The sequence below is a fragment of the Ursus maritimus genome, unplaced genomic scaffold, assembly GCF_017311325.1.
Source record: "Ursus maritimus isolate PB19 unplaced genomic scaffold, ASM1731132v1 scaffold_1, whole genome shotgun sequence".
Lineage (NCBI taxonomy): Eukaryota > Metazoa > Chordata > Mammalia > Carnivora > Ursidae > Ursus > Ursus maritimus.
Window position 1 is genome coordinate 90,329,099 of NW_024423343.1, and position 14,392 is coordinate 90,343,490.

Consider the following 14,392-nt stretch of genomic DNA (forward strand, 5'->3'; position numbering starts at 1 on the left):
CTTAGCAAAGGAATAGTTGCCAGCTGACTAGCTATTGATTTAATGTTCTATCATTTCCATGGTTCAATCACGCCTACCATGGTGAATCAGTTGGAGCATCCTCAATGAACCAATAAATGAGCAATTTCCCCCACCAAAGGGATATGTTTCCTGCGTGGCAAAGGCATACATAACTTATCACAAACAATGTCAGGCTCTAGTACAGCATTGATTTACCTTGGATCATCTAGCCTTCTGTTTTCAGTAATGGTTTATTTTCCTAATTGGCACTTGCCACACACCAGCTTTTTGTTTAAATGTTTGGGTATGTGATCTATCTCTGCTCGAGGTCAAGGACCAATTCTTAGACACTTTGTCATTTTCTATCCCATTTATTGAGTGGTCAATAAATATTTGTCAAGTGAGAATCATATATTAACACAGAATTTGCTATATTCCTGTGGTTCTTAATCCTGGATGCCCCTTACAATTACCTGGGGATCTTTTTCAAAAAAAACCAGGCTCCATCCCAGACCTGCAGATTTATCTGGCTCTAAGGTAGGGTCTGAGCATCCTACCCAGACCCTATGTTTAGAAGGCTTCACAGATAATTCTAATGCAGAGTTAGGGCTGACAATCACAGCTATGAGCCATTGTGATATAAGAAGATAGGCAGATCAGCGAATGGCCTAAGTAATACCATTTTGCTTTCTCTTAGGGCAGTGGTTCTCAAAGCATGACCTCCAGATCAACATCACCAGCAGCATCTAGCAAGTTGTCAGAAATGCAAATTCTCAGCTCCTCCCCAAACCTAGAAAATCAGAAACTCTTCAAGTGAGCTCTAGCCTTTCAGATGAATCCAATGCCTTTTGAAGTTTGGGGACCATAGTAAAGAAATATGTTGAACTAAAAATGACAATGCTGTAAATGTCTTAGAGAAAATGATTTCAAGTATGTTCAACTCCAAACATATTTCAGGTTATGCCTCATGAAACAACTCTCTGGTCCATAGTTTTTCTTAGGATTATCCTTTGGGCACCTAAAAGAAAGTAAATTTCAGCATATATAAAAATACTGTTAAGACCAGACACTGGAGAAGAGTACAGTCGACATTCCCTACACAGAAATACTGGGCCTGGAGGAGGGAGCTCATATGAGCTCCTGTCCCATTGCTCTATGCTTTGTGGTGGCCCTTACTGCTTGGGCAAGAGGTCTGTTACTCAACTTTGGTTTCCACTCATTGTAAAATCAAAGGCAGCACAAACTCCTAACCCAACTTTCTAACCAGGTTTGCAGAACTTCTTAAGAAGTCAGAGTCAGAAGCAGGTGTTCCTTTGCTCCCCAAAATGGGGTTGTGAAGGTAAAATGAGAACACCCTCATCCTGTCTTCCAAAATGTGCTTCCTCAAGTGCTCTGCAGTGGATCTGACTCAGCCTTGCAGGATGAGGGGCAAGAGAGGTAGTGGCAGTTGGTGGTGGCAAGGGGGAAGTGACAAAGGGAAACTTGGGGGTTGGTGGCAAGAGCAGAAGTGGTGACTGGCAGCACATGATGTGGTGAGGGATGATGCTGTGACTGTCACACCCCACCGTGACAGGCGCCTTGTCTGCCACACCTTTATCCGGGATCCATCAAAGGAACAGGCAGATTGGGGCTGTTGGCCTAAAAGTGATTAAAGCCAGATTGGTAATGTGGACCTGTGAGCAGATTTCTCCAAGTGCAATCTCTGTGCTGTCTGCATTGAAATGACGGGGCCCTTGCTAAAGCTGCAGCTTTCTGGACCCCACCCTGAACCTACCGAGTCAGCATTTCAGAGAGTGGGAGGTCCAGAAATCTGCACATTAAACAAATCCCTCAGGTCCTTAAGATCTGACTTTCACAAAACTGCCCAAACACTGATTTGAAGCCTGAAGTTATTTAACGTTCAACATTGACTCTATGTCAGGAACTGCAGGAGATACAGAAATAAGTCTTAAGATATGGTCCCTCACAAAAAAGGAATTAACCATAACAATAGTAGTAATAATAGTAGCAGTAGCAGTGATAAACAAATACACATTAAATTGTAAAAAGGTAGAGTGAAGTAGGAAAAGTAACAAGGGAGGCCTGTGAGCATTCAAATTAAAAAGATTAGAACTCAGGGTTCAGGAAAGGCATTGGGATAGAGGTAGCTTTCGGAGGTTTTTTTTAATAACTTTTCCTTCCTAAAGTAGGAATACATATGTAACAGTAGTCTCCGTTACTTGAATGCTTCTGAGACCATTCTTGGAGGAATAGGCAAGAGCGCGATTCCGGGTAGGGGGAGCAGCATAGGCAGGGCTGTGTATTGATTAGTATCTCTGCCTCCCCTGCAGTTTGCTCTTAGTAAGAATCCTCAAGGGCCTGGGAGTTAGGAAGCTGGGTTGCCTTTCAGGCTCGCAGATGCTAAATTACATTTGTTGTGTCCAGTGATTTTTTTTTTTTAGTAATTTTTTTTGGTTCCATAATGTATATAAACTTGAAGTATCAAACAATTAGACAAATAATGATAAAACATAGTGTTGCTTTAAGGGAAAGAGGATAGATGCCTGCAGTTCAAAGTGAACACCACAAAAATAAGGTAGAAGGATTGAGGGATGGCTAGATGGCTAGATATGTAATAAATAAGGTCAGTGAAATGGTAACAGTAGAATCTAGGTAATGGTGTTCCCTGTGAAAATTCTTTCAACTTTGCTGTGTATTTGAAATTTTTCCTACTAAAATTAGGGGGGAGGGGTCTGCTTCCAGGAGTCATGTGACCTTGAGCCAATTTCTGCTTGACTTGTCTGGGCTTCACTGTGGTCAGCTACCAAGGGCATCCAACTAGTCAATCTCCAAGTCCCCTTCTGGTTCCCAAATTCTCTCATTCCCTCTTCCTTTCTGCCAGGGAACCCAAGGGTTACTACCAAACAGAGGCGGTCACCTAACCTACCATGACTTAGCTCAGCTAATAAAGGTAATTAATCTTCCTCATAGAGAGGCAGGGATGACCTAACTCGGACCCAGACAGAGTTACACTGCCGTCTGTGGTTCTAGAGCAGGTGCCACACAAGTCAGACCTTGAAATTTGTTTTGAAACCGACCACCTGTTACTGTGATTGTGTGGCTGTTTTCCTGGCTTATGGGATTTTACTCCAGCTGTTGTTCTCAGGCGAGAGTTTATTTCCTCTAGGAATCACCCAGTCCACTTGCCCTAAACTTAGCATTTGTGTGTAGGGATCTTCCGGAGACTGATTCAACTATGCAGCACTGAATAGTCAGCCAAAAAGATCTGAAGTCACCCACAGACTTCGGTAACAGATTTTTTAAGAGGGAGAAGTAAGAATCCTCTTTCAAGTGTTTTGTTACAGATAATCATCTCTTTGAATTCTGCTTCAGGGAGAAGGAGCGAAAGGATCAGATTTACGTTGCTCTTGGGTCGGTTTTCCTCCCACTAACAGACAGCATTGTGCTGAGTCAGCACTTCCCTGGCATGGGTTGTTTCCCTGAAAATTCTTGCGCCCGTAAAATTTTATTGCAAGTTAAAACTTGTCAGACAAAGATTCAGTTTTTCTCTGATAGTTTGAAGGAATGATACAATTTTGGAACTAGAATGGACTTTAGTGATTCACTAGCACAGCCCTTCATTTTAGAACTGAGGCAAGAGCAGCGCAGTGACATTATTATAGAGACTCGCTCAAGGTCGTAAACTTTGTTAAGGACTAAGCAAGAAATCTATGTATATTGCAGAATGTACTTGTGTAAAGGGAAAATAACAAAAAGAAGCTTAAAAAGCTGTGCTTATAAATACTAGGTTAATTTTCTTTAAAAAAAAATAAAACAACAAAGTCATGATCTTTTAGTTCCTTAGAGATGCCTAACAAACCATCACAAAACTGAATAGCTTCAAACAAAAATGTATTATTTGTCACGGTTCTGTGAGAGAATAATATCTGGCTCCTCGAGGCAGTTCACACCTGGGATATTTCATGCAGGCGCAATCAGATGGTGGCTGGGGCTGGACATCTAAGAAGGCTTTTTTATTCACCTGATACCTGAGCTGGCACAGCTGGGGGCTGGTCAAAGGTGTCTTTCTCTCCATGTGGACAAGGTGGACTTCTCACAACATGGTGGTCCCAGGGAGTCAGATCTCTTACGTGGCAGCTGGCTTTCCCCAGAACAAGCATTTTAGTGGACATCATAAGGCTTCTTATGACCCAACTTCTGCTACACTCTACTGCCTACACAGAATAGGCCTGGATACATGGGAGGAGAACTATAAAACAGCATGAATACCAGGGGGCAGGGCTCATTAGGGTCCATCTTTGGAGACTACCTACTACACATGATATCACCACTACTCTTTAAAGATAATATGTTTTAATATTTTGCAAACAGAGTACAAAGTCATTTTAAAACCTACGGCTTATGCTAGGGTAGCGCTAAAGGCCTCATGGGATGGATGGAGGGACACGGAGTTTGGAGTTAGAAAAGCCTGAATTAAGCTCCAAGCACTATCACTTATGAACTGTGAGACCTCAAGCAAGCAATTTAATTACTTCGAGTCTAAGTTTCAATATGCATATAGACTAATATTTACTTCGAAGTATTATTGGTAAAAATCAGATAGATAATTGGTGTTAAGCTCTTCACACCTAATAGTTGCTCGATACATTTCAGTTCCTCTTACCCCCAACCATCTCTGGAATCCAGAAATCTATCCAGGTATTCACTGAATGCATGTTCGAGTATGTCTGATGGGCCTGGTTCTACCTTGGGAGGTGGGGATTCAAACATTAATGAGACACGTTCCTTTCCTTTAAGGAGCTCGTGCTCTGTTGAGGGAGAAAAAAAAGCATAAGCACAAATGCAACCTCGTGAGAGAGGTACTCTAATGAAGGCAGACTAGATGTTAGATTGGCAGCACAAAGGAGGGAATGGTCCATGCTATAGAGGAGTCCGCAGGGAAGGCTTCACAGAGAAGAGAATACTGAGCAGTACTCATAATCAGCATAAGCAAGGGGGCCAAAGCCCTGAGGTAGCATTATAGTGGAGATGAAGAGGAAGAGAGGGATTACAGAGAGACCTAAGGAGTAAAATGAAAGGAGTGGTTGGCTATCCAGAATAAGGAAGGAAGGAATCCAGAGATAATGCCCAGATTTCTGGCCAGGATGATGCAGTGGCTGGTATGGTTATTAGCTTATAGAGTGTATCCAGGAGGAAGAATGCGTGGGGTAGTAATGAACTTGGTTTTAGACACACATAAGATATCTGCAGGACTTTCAGAAGAAAGTTGTTCCACGTACAGTTGAATTTATGAGCCTGGAGTTTGTGGGAGTTGCTTGAGCAGGAGAGAAAGACTGGGAGTTACCTGACAGTTTGGTGAAGTCTTTATAAAAGTTAATCTTTTCCAGGCTAGCCAGGTAAATAAATGATGTCTGAGGCTGTAATGATTGCTTAACCAGCCATAGCTTTTAGCTTGAAAGACTTTCTTATTTTTCTAAATTTTTCTTCTTAACTAGAAGACGTAAGCAAAGGAAAATAAATACAGCAGTGGGTAAAGGACTACAGAAGTACACCAAACAGTTGAAGTATCTTACAACAATTCTCACAATAGGAAAAAAATTTTTTCTAATTCTTGCGTCGTTAACTAGCAATACCTACCAAACCTTAAGTGATGGTCCATTTAGTTAATTCCATAATAATCACAACTAACTTGTATTACCAAAACAGCCCCTTGTCACGGAGTTTGTTTCTCCCTCGCTTATAAGAGTAGCAAATAGAGTCAGGGTCTAATAAAAGTGATGGAATTACTGAGACTTTGCTTTAACTATTTTCACTTAAAGGTCAGCAGCATTTGCACTTACTCTTCTCAAGACCCCGTAAGAGCAGAGCATTAGCAACAAGGGGCTATGAGTTCTAATTCTCATTCCTCTATTCTCTAGCACGATTGGTTCTCAAACTTTTGGGAGCTTCCGAATCTCCTAGAAAGCTTATTTCTTTTCTTTCTTTTTTTTTTTTTTTTTTTTTTTTTAAGAGAGAGACAGCCAGCGAGAGAGGGAACACAAGCAGGGGGAGTGGAAGAGGAAGAAGCAGGCTCCCAGAGGAACAGGGAGCCCGACGCGGGGCTCGATCCCAGGACCCTGGGATCAAGCCCTGAACCGAAGGCAGACGCTTAACAACTGAGCCACCCAGGCGCCCCAGAAAGCTTATTTCTTTTTTAAATTGAGATTTTGGAGCCCCAACCTCACTCATTCTCATTCAGTAGGTGTGGCATAGAGCGCAGGTATCTACAATTTTAGCAAGTACCCCAGGTGATTTTGAATAAAACTATATGACCATAGGCAAACTGAATCATTTCTTAGGGCTCAGTTTCCTCACCTGTAAAATGAGAAGGACACCTGCCTTGCCTATTCTTCAGGGTTTTTTTGAAATCCGGAACTACAGTGATATATGTGAAAGGGCTTTGAACACTATGGGTTCTCCACATAGGTAAGATGTCGATATTGTCTGGGGCAAGGCATCAATCACATAAAGGCCTTGTTAAGACACAGGTTGCTGGACTTAAAAATTTAAGGTAATTGTTAAATTTCTGAATCAAATTTCTGAATCTCACAAGAGGGTTTGTGAGTCAGTATGTCTGGGGTAGTGCCCAAGAATTTGTCTTTCTACCAAGTTCCCAGAGGATGAGGATGCTACTTGTTTGCAGACCAGGCTTTGTGAACCACTTATGTGGACTCAAAAGCACTGGTCTCAGGCCAATTTGCTGAAAGCTGTTGAGTTGGTTCTGAGCGTTCCTGATCTTACCATATAATTCTCTGGGCATAGGTTTTCATTGTTTATGATCCCCAAAACTTTATTCATTGATCCAATAAATATTTTCTGAGTACCTTCAATGTACCAGGCATTGCTTTTGGCACTGAAAATACTACCATCAACAAAAAAGACCCAAAAATGAATTAATAAAATGATACAAGATAACAAGTGCCATAAAAAACATGAAACAGAGTAATGGGATAGACGGTGGCTGGGCTGGGGAGTGGTTCTTCATATAGAGTGGTCAAGGAAGTCTCCTCTAAGGAAGTAACGTCTAAGCTGAGACCCTAATGAAATAAAGGAGTTCACCATACTAAGAGGGGGATAAGAGCACCCCACGCTGAAGGAATGGGGAATGCAAAGCTCAGAGGCTGGAATTAGTGAATGAGCAGTAGTAGTGTTACGGGATAAGACTGGAGAAGTGGGCAGGACCAGAGAATGTAGGATCTTGCAGGACTTGGTGGTGTAGATTATGAGTCAGGTCTGTAGTAGGGAATAGACCAGCCTTCCCAAAATGTAATGTGCATGCAAGTCACCAAGGATTCCCTTAAATGTAGACTCTGACTCAGTAGGCATAGGGCAGGGATTGACAGTCTGAATTTCTACGAAGCTAGATGCTGCTGCTGCTGCTGCTAGTAACCAGACCACACCTGAGCAGCAAGAGCACAGAAGAAAATGTTAGGAAGTAAATAGGTTCTGTTATCTCCCAACCAGGGAAAAGTGGTATTTTCCCTGAAGTGTGGATAAAAGTTAAAGGGAATGGTGAAAGTTGGGGACTGGGGAAAAATCATGATGCTGGGGAATTTGAGACAGTAAAAATTATTATTCAGGAGGAACCATGGTGTTCCTTCTAGGATACAAATAAAAAGACTAAAACATTGTCACCAAAATATAGAATCTGAATAAAAAAAGAATTCTCTCGGTAGTTTATTTAGAAGCAGCAGGAATAGATTTCCAGAGTGAGTTTGCTCACTGTTTAGTGCTGTTGCTTTCTCCCTGGCCCCACCAGCCCTGCGTTCCCCCTGCTTGCAAAAGTAGTGGCTGCTTCCACAACCTCTTTAACCTCCTATGGCTCCCTGTGGCTACTGACCACAGCCGGAGCTCAAAGCTGCCTGCCCCTCCCTCTCTTACACATTCTCTCCAGCCCTGCCAACCAATGCTGCTGACCCTTCTCCCTCCATCCCCCAGGTAAGGGCCTTGGCCTTGGTTGGAGACAGAGGAGAAAGAGAGGACTAACAAGGGCAGGGAGAAGAGGGTAGAAGCCCATCGCCTCTGCAGCCCAGCTTGAAAATACAGCCAGAATCTGCTTCCCCTTCCCTGCCCCTCCCCTCTCTGGGGGCGAGGGGTGGGAACAGAGTAGTTTTATGTTATAGGCCATACGGCTTTTTCTTTTAAGGAATAATCTTCCTAGAATGCATCCAGAAACACGGTAGTCCAAAAAAACCTTAAAATCGGATGACTTCCTTGCATAAACTTCTATACCGCACGCTAGATCCCTTGTTTGTTATCATAAGCACGTGTTTCCCCCAAATTTCCTGTTTTTTAGATGATTTGTGAATTGGAAATTTTGTCTGTGGAAGGAAAGCCACATTATTGAAGCTGTAAACAATAGAATGACTATGGCTTTAATCCTTTGAATAAGACTTTGTTTCCCATTGACTGAAAACTTCCTAAAGGAAGGAAAGCTAGGAACATTCAGGAAGGATTTGTATTTTATTTTACAGCAGCTTTGTGAAGGGGGAAAATCATTTGAAAACCTTAGATTCCCTTTCCTGGTTGATGGACATCAGAACACACAGCCGTGCTGGGCTCTGGCTGCAGAAGGTGGCTCCCCGCCCACCAAAGACTTCCTGATCCCAGTGCCAGCTTTGTTTTGTTATTGTCACACCGACACCAACAGACGTTCATCCTGTGCCAGAGTTTCGTATATTCCTGAGACAGGCTAGGAACAGGTGCACCCACCATTTATCTCAATTTATTTACATGGATCAAAAATATTCCCCTAATATAGTCCATATATCTTATATCATATACTCTATAATTTACTAATTATCTGTTCATTAAGGATATGTAAGCATAACAATTGCAAAATCAGTCATCATCCATTGAATTTTAAATTACTTTAAATCCCCTCCCCAAGAACTATATTTTCATTTGCTTGATACACCAACAATCATTTTCTTTAAAAATAAAGTGGAATTAATTAGCTGAATCATCCTTACAATTTGGGGGATAGGATCTGTGGAAAGAAGAAGCTGGCCTTAAATCCCAAAATGCTGATGTGGCCACTCCTGCTTTGTGCGAATTGTGTGCCGGAGGCATAAATTATGGAGCCCAGTGCACGGGCTGTTAGTCCCCATTGCAGAAGCCAAAAGGGCCTCCTGGACACCTGCCCTTTCAGAGATTCTGAGTGATATCATCCTCATTTATTAATCCCCATTGAATGAAGTATACCACGTGTCTCCCCATCCCCTTATGGCCACCAGTCCTTAGGGCTCTGTCTCAGGTATGTGTCTAGGGACATAATTTAGATATTCATCATCCTGAGAATTATATTTCAGGTAGCAAATCCTAATTATAGGTCTCCTCCATAAGTGACTTCCCAGAGACAGAAGGTACAGCTGAGGTTAGGCTTTGGTCTTTGTGAGGTGTAATTAGAGAAAGCAACACCTCTTCATCAACAGAGTCCTGTCTTTATGGCATTTACCTGTGCCAATGGGAAGAGCCAGCCTCCCACTCTGTTAGAGACACACTGGGGAAAAGACACTGGGCCTTGGCTGGAAGACAAGATCCATTTCCAGTGTCTTCCAAAATTGTGCCTGCTTTGTCTTAAATTAGGGAAGGCCTTCAGGTTACTTTCAGTAGAAGAAGATTTAAAAGGCTGTTTCTATGTTAGAGTTTTTTAGTCTTTTGTCCAAACATGGACCCTTTTGAGAGTCTGTTGATAATTATGAATCATCTCTTTCCGCAAAAATGCACATACATGTAGACACACAAAATGTTGCATACCATTTCAAGGGGTCATGGACTCCTGGAGACCAGTAAACCTCAGATTAAGAACATGCGATCAAGACTTAGATACCTTTTAAAACTAGAGAAGTCAGTTTTATACCACACACCTCCAGAGCATTTAGGGGATGAAAGTTAAAGGGAAGGGCCTAAAAAATAGTACTTTTCTAAAACCGATCATGGCAGCTGCCTTTTTCCTGAGCAGCCATTATATAGTACAGACTGAAACACCAGCTTACACTCTAAGACCGAATGGTATCTCATGGTTATAGAGATGTCCAATATATACTGTCTATGTAATAACAGGTACCCTGATGGTTGCTTGGTAAATATATGAGGCCAAGAGCTCTGCCCATAGTACTTATTTATTCCTCACAACAGCCACACAAGGTAAATATCACTAACCCTTTCTACAGCTAAGGGACACTGAGAATGGAAAGAAGAAAGCGACTTTCCCAAAATCACACAGCACTAAGCAGCAAAAATGGGGCTCTGCCCCCCAAAACTCTCTGTCTCCAGAGGCCCTGCTCTGAATACAGCATGAGAACGCAGACCTATTGAATTTTGTAATTAGCTTTTTTATTTCTCTTAGAGGTCTTGAGGCAGTTATCAGGCAGAGTAGGAAACAGAAGCACTTTAAGACTACTTAATGCATAACCCCACGACCTTGCAAAGACAGCTCCAGCACGGCTCCCTAGAAGAGACCCGAAGGCAGACGTCCAGCTAGACAGTGGCACTGGGAGCCTGTCTTAAGGCTGCAACTGGTGAACAAGCACAGAAGGCTTCCCTCCCCTCTAACTGGTGCGGCTTCAGCTGCCTCCGGCCACTATCATTAGAAGCGGCAGTCCTTCCTTCCTTCAGTCTGAGAGGCTTTGTGCCGCGCTCCCGCCTGGCGCTTGTGGTTTGGAGGATGCGTAGAGTTCTGCCCCAGACCGGCACTGCTCCTCTGCTCCCCTCCTCTAGGTCACTGCCTGCCTGTCACTCTGCTGCCCTCTGCGGAGGAGGCCAAGTGGGGATGAGGAACCTGTGCTTCTACCCTACCGTCAACTGTGAATATAAAAACAGTCACGCATTCAGACGATTCTAACATTAGGCTTTTCTAAATATAAGTGGCAGCCTGGGACACAGTCCAGAATCTAGTATAGATGAATGAAGCAATCAAAGCCTTAAAGGACTTTAACCAAAGTAAGAGGATCAAGTAACATAAGTCAAAGAAACTTCACTTACTTCGGTCACTTTAGGATTAACCTGATGAACTTGAGGCATTTTTCATGGGAGGCAGTATACTGTAGTGGCTAAGGGGGTGGCTCTGGAACCTAGTGCTTGGGTTCTGATGGGGATTCCACCACTTGCTGTTGGACTTCATACAAGTTACTTCATCTCTCTGTGCCTTGGTTTTCTTATCTGTAAAATGGAGATAATAGTACGTAGGTCAAAAATTGTCCTAAAGATTAGATATATTAATAAATATATTATAGTTAAAACATCATAAGCATTCAAAAAGTGTTCATTAGTATTATGGTTATCATTTGGCCATTTTCACTGAAGCACGAGCTATTTTGTCCATAGAGCTAAAAGGAGATTGTGAAGACCCAGATAAGTTATACCTACTTCCTTGCAGAAGTGCGAGGGTGGTGAGGTAAGCTCGTGAACTTGGCATAAGGCCTCAAAAACAAGATTAGTGGAGGGGGCGACTGTGTGGCACAGTCAGTTAAGGAGTCTGCTGGAGACTCTCTGTCCCTCTCCTCCTGTCCCTCCCACTAGTGCGTGCTCTCTCTCTAATACATGAATGAATAAATCTTTAAAAAAAAAAAAAAAAAGATTAGTGGAGTCCCAGTGGTCCAGGTCCATTGCTCTATTACAAACTATCTCAAAATATAGTGGCTTAAAACAGAAGCAATTTCTTATTTCCTATGTTTCTATAGGTTGATCAGACAGTTCTAGTTTTATAGAGTGTTGTCTAGGGTCCTAAGTTGTCTGGAACAACCAAAATAGCCTGATTCACATCCCAGCTGGAAACTCAGCTAGGGTTGTTAGCCAAGGTCTTTGGTTTTCTGTGATAAGACCTGTTCACATGGTTTGTAGGGCTCCCTCCCAGTATGGCAACTGGTTCCAAAAAAATAACATTCCAAGACATTAAAGCAGAAGGTACAGATTTCTTAAGGCCCAGTCTTGGAGTTTAGACAGCATCATTTCTGATGCATCCTATTGGTCAAAATAGGTCACTGACCAGTCTAGATTCAAAGGGAGTGACAATAGGGTCACCTGGTTGGCTCTGTCGGTTAACTGTCTGACTCTTGATCTCAGTTCAGGTCTTGACCTCAGAGTCATGAGTTCAAGCCCTGCATTGGGCTCCACACTTGGCTGGCGTAGAGCCTACTTTAAAAAACAAACAAACAAAAAATGGTGTGGCTATAAACTCTACTTCTTGATCAGGGAATAGCTAGCACATTGCAAAAGAACATATGGGATGGGAGATATTGTTGCAGCTATCGTTAGAACCATGATCTACCACAACCCAGGGAATAGTAAGAAACTAGATTTTCTTAACAGTGTTTGGATTGAGTGACTCAATGAGGAAGACAACTCTGAGCTTGGATCACCAACTTACCTACTAAAATGAAGAAGTAAATGGAATTAAATGTTTTAATTTAGCAAAACTTGTTTATATATGATTTAAATAGGGTTATTCTTCAGAATACAGAAAACAGTTCCTTTGGCTTAAAGTCATACTCGGAAGCATAAATGAGAATAGATAAAGGACGTTTGGTTGGAGAAAATAATTTTCAATAAAGAGAATTTTTAAAGTAAAAGCTTTTTCTTAAAGAAATGGTAGATGGTAAAACCACATGCCCCCTGAATAGAGACATAGGTGAGCTTATAGTGAAAAACTGAAAGGTATTATGTTGAAGTGAACAAAGTAGAAGACAACAAAGAGCATCTGAATAATAAATAGGAAAAGTCAGACAAGAGGTCCACAGAATCCTGTAATTGCCATTACTGAAATTTTTATTTTCCCCCACCTCCTTGCTCATATACAATTATTTTAAAAGTGTGGTATACTTTATGCTTACTTTGTATTTTACATTTCAATTTATTGGGGGGAGGGGGACTAAAAGTCTTTATAGAACTTCTGGATATGGCTATAGTAATGCATGGAATTACAAAATAAGTTTGGAGGTAATCTAACCAAATGAATTATTATTTACCCTGACTCTCCAGTGCCCCATGATTGTAGAAAGTCTGGTCTTTGAGATAAGTTAGAGATGCATAATGTTAGAAATGCAATAGCAGAAAGATTTTGGTAGATATTTCAATGTTGGGGAGAAAAGAAAGCAATGAGAAATGACACCAAGGTTTGGGGCCTGGATGATAAATGAATGGTTATGTTTCCTGGAGTGATTAAGAAGCTAAGTAGAGGGGAAAGTGAATTGTCTATTGCAGGGGGAAACAAGTTTGGGACTAAAAGAATATTTTAAAGCAAAGTAGCAGCTAGCCAGTAGTTTTCTGAACATACTGATATCTCTGGCTTACTTCTATTTGGGAAAGGGGCCCCACTCATTCTCCTTTTATGAGACTATAACTTTTTATTATTCATTTTACTGTTTGTCATTTATTGAGTTGTTTCTACCCACTGTGTTTACAGCTCACATAAAATACTGAAGACAATCAAATATACAGAAACAAGGCTGGGAAATGCAACTCCCCCAGTGAAAATGGCATTAGTGTCTAGTAGCAGCTGCACACTGTAAAACAACTGGAATCACCTCAGACAGAAGGCAAATGAAAAACAAGGGAAATGAGTATACAGATGCCTCAATGGAAAACTTGTTTTTTAATAGGAGGTGGTTCTAAATGGGCCATCGGGAAAAGAGGGTAAGCTGTCTAGATGAGAAACTAGACAATCCATCAAGAATGGAATGCAGAGAAGAAAAAGGTAAGGTTCTCATGGGAACAGGATATAAAATTGATGACAATGGGGCCTTCGTAGAAAATGAAGAGCAACATAACAATGTGTGCTATGTATTATTTGCATAAACTCCAAAGAACTTGGCACCGTCTGCATTTTCCACATCACAATCATAAACCAGGAAGTAAGAAAAAAAGAGGTTTAAACAGCCAAAGTAGGGGCTGGAGTATTCAACTTTATTTTAGAGATTCCCCAGGACCTCAGTCTACAAATAATTCCAGTAAGCTTGGCTACTATCTCTTTTTCCGAACCCAACCATCTAAAACGAGATTCAGATTCAACATTTATATGCTATCTTCTACATTCATTACTTCACACTTGTTAAGCATTAACTATGCACCAGGCACTGTTCTAAATTCCATATGGATCAACTCATTTACCACCAGCGCAACCTACAGGATAAGGACTAGGATTATCCTCATTTTACAGATGAGGAGATTGGAACACAAAGAGGTTTGTAAAAGTACCCAAAAGCATGCAGCTGCTAAGTGGTAGAGTTGGGATATGAACCCAAGCTAGTCAAGTTCCTCCATTCTTTAACAACTAAGCCAGCCTTTCTTAAACTTGAGTGTGCATCAAAGTAATCTAAAGGGCTTTTTTTTTTTAAGTAGGCTCCACACCCAA

The 14,392-nt window shown here is 41.7% G+C and overlaps 1 long non-coding RNA gene across 1 annotated transcript in view; it reads right to left on the bottom strand.

Annotated features, from left to right (window-relative positions):
• The window catches only part of LOC103667677, a 160,570-nt gene that overhangs the window by 125,148 nt on the left and 21,030 nt on the right, over positions 1-14,392 (bottom strand). The window contains exon 2 of the long non-coding RNA XR_569814.2: positions 11,026-11,202. This is a non-coding gene — a long non-coding RNA (uncharacterized LOC103667677). The remainder of the gene's footprint in view (positions 1-11,025; positions 11,203-14,392) is intronic.